The 3,074-nt window shown below is 34.9% G+C and overlaps 1 protein-coding gene across 1 annotated transcript in view; it reads right to left on the reverse strand.

Annotated features, from left to right (window-relative positions):
* LOC134845246 (adenomatous polyposis coli homolog) overlaps window positions 1–3,074 on the reverse strand; it is a 320,464-nt gene that overhangs the window by 285,119 nt on the left and 32,271 nt on the right. The window lies entirely within an intron of this gene.

Genomic DNA, 3,074 nt, shown 5'->3' on the forward strand with positions numbered 1-3,074 from the left:
CCCAATTCGTAACCCTTTTCCAGAGAAATGATTATTTCTCGGAATTATTGTAACCTTGTACCCATCCTCAATCCAGTCATCGGTGTTCCAGTCAAATGCTCTCTCCTTGCTCAGTATTGATTTCCTTTGGTTGGTCTTTATGGCCTAGAAATGAGCGAAGTGTTCTCAGATCTTTCATTTCTCACTTTTGGCAAGTTATCGTTTCCAAGGATATTCCTGTTGTGATCGTCGGTTTAAAAAAATATCCATGGGACTATTCGTTTGAACAGATTGGGATCACTGGCCTGCCTGCGATAGTGACGGCGTTGGCGATAAAACCGTAATACAAAAATTTGGTCGTTTGACCCACCGGATAAATATTCAATTAGGGGTCTCGCAGTTTCGACTCATGAAGAACGTTCCTCTTAAGAAAACCTACCGAGCTAACTTAGTCCACTTGTGTTTTCAGATTACTCGATTTTCTCTCCCGAGGCCGATATTCAACAATTTTTTATGTTCTTTTCAATCGTTGTCAAAAATATTATTTACTTTTATTATAAAGTAGCTGTCATTATCCCTTTTTCCGGTTTCTGACAATGCGAGGTTGACGCCATAACATTCTTTAATTACAAGGTCACTATAAAACTCTACTCATTTAAAGTTGAAACAATAAAAAGTTACAGAGTGAAATAAACTCAAAATTGAAAACAGTAAAAAATGAGAACGCATTTTCTCCGCCGGAGATAATGAAATTATCGTGGTCGTATAATAAAGAAAGACCACTTTCGTTTAATTTAAAAACTAGGTAATCTAAAATGAAATAATTCTTTTCAAACGATTAATCACAACACAAAAAATGTCCTTTATGTCCAAGATATCGAAGCTTTCGCTCCCTCAGGATTCTAAGCTATGGTACTTTTACACGACACATGTTTTATCCGAACAGTACTATTTTGCCTAAGGCGCCAAATTTTAATAACTTTGAGGGGACAAAGAAATTGATTGGTCCCGAAAAAGAAATTCTTTGGTCAAAACTTTCAACAACAAGCTCATAAATGGTGTCTGCTGACTTTCTCAGAATATTGCCATCAATGCGGAAATTTTTGCCGAAGTAATGTCTCCTTGGTTTTATTGGAGAGCTTTTTAAAAATCGTGTCGCCGTTCTTTCGCACAAACATTAAACTCGCTCGCGCCTCTGGAACAAATTAATCCCGTAATTTAGTTCCCAAAAGTCATAACTAGAGAAACTCATAATTTTTGCTGCTGCAAGTAGATATCATAAATTTTCACTCTGGTAGTGTAAATAATTCAAAAGCAAAAGGTCACTCAAATCATAATATCACCAGAGGTTTGAACCGCTTAAAGTGGCAACACGGGTCGCGCAAAGTTGCAACATTGCTAAAATGGGTCGCAAAATTGCAACATGAGCCGCGCAAAGTCTAAACATGGATCGAACAAAGTCGCAAAATTTCCGGTCACGCAAAGATGCGCAAAACACTTCGGTCGCTCATAGTCGCAACATACCCATTATGAGTCGCGATGATCGCAATTTACCTTTTTTGAGTCGCGATAAGTCGCGACGTATTTTTTTGGGTCGCACAAAGTAGCGAAATATTTCTTCTGTCGCTCAAAGACGCATCATGCCCACTTTGAGGCCCATTAATTGCAACATAAGTCCCGAAGCTCGGCCTGGGCATTGTCAATTAAATTATATCATCATTAGGTTTTATCAATTTTTATGAAAATCAATCAATTTGTTTAGAAAGAACATTGTTTAGAAAGAAGTTGATTGAGACTCCAAGACAGCAAATTTTTGCCAAGACTCTAAGATGAATGTTGAGATACTTATCTTTAACCTGGCTAATTGGTGCTATTACATATGTCAAGTCTGTATCAAGTTTGTGGAAAGCTTGTTTCAATTTTTGTGCATAGTGGTCGGCTTGTTGAAACTTTAATATTTTTTTTTGGAAAAAAAAGTATTTTTGCTATGTACAGCTGGAAGATTTTTGCTTTTGAAAAATGATTTTAAGTAAGCTACGCTAAATTCAGGCAAATTATTGTCAAAAACAATTAGTCAAATTGAGGTTTAGGATATTAGACGACAAACGAATTAGACGATCAGATCAGAAAAAAAAACGGAATTTAGACGATAACTTGCGTGCAAATTGCTTAAAATTTGTTTAAAAAAGTTAATTTTTTCTAGTTGAGTGAATACTGGTTGTCCAACCAAAAATCAGGATATTAATTACACATTTGTAAAAATTGTAATATCACTGTAATGTCTCAGTTGAGCAAATTAAATTAAATTGATGGAAACTGTCATTTTTGTTGTCAAAAACTGCAATCCAAGTTACCTTATATCTTATTATGAGACAAGTTTTATAGTTGTAAGGAAATTTTTATGCCGGATGTCGACGATTTTGGCGCTATTCAATGCCAAAATTTGTCGAATGATAACCAATTTACTAGGACAAATTATCAGTTTAGATATTCACTGGAACAATATTGCTGTTGTTTACCAAAATCTGTAAAAGAAAACTATGCCTGTCGCAAAAACGTATTTTTCAAATTGCATCTTTTTGATACTATTCGGTTTTAGGCTTTCTTGTTTAGTAATAGTTCGTTTCATTACTAAACCTTTGATTGGCTAAAATCCATTGTTTAAACGATCATCTAAGTTGCTCGCCGCCCAATTTAATTTTCTAGGATTCGTGCCAATACAACGAATAAAAATGGGTTAACTGTTTGCTTAAGTAACTTTATCCAGCACACTAGTTTGAAATCTTACAGCATTATTGACCGGGTCTTTTTACTTTTTCCGCCCAAAATTTTTATTTATTTTTCCTTATGTCAATGTAAAAATGCAAAGAACAAAACACTGATTGCATTGATTTGTTTGGCCATTATATACGCAACAACTATCTAGGTAGATTGCACGGTTGAACCGAATTTTTTTCTTGGAATTTTTGCGATTTGTTTGTCTGTCCAAAACTCAGTAGCTTATTTCAAATAGATTTGTGTAGTTCACCTATCAATCTAATTTTTTGGCTGATTTGGCTTATTAAAATGCCGACTAAAAATTGTGATTAGACCAT

Source organism: Symsagittifera roscoffensis, chromosome 4, assembly GCF_963678635.1.
Source record: "Symsagittifera roscoffensis chromosome 4, txSymRosc1.1, whole genome shotgun sequence".
Classification (NCBI taxonomy): Eukaryota; Metazoa; Xenacoelomorpha; order Acoela; family Convolutidae; genus Symsagittifera; species Symsagittifera roscoffensis.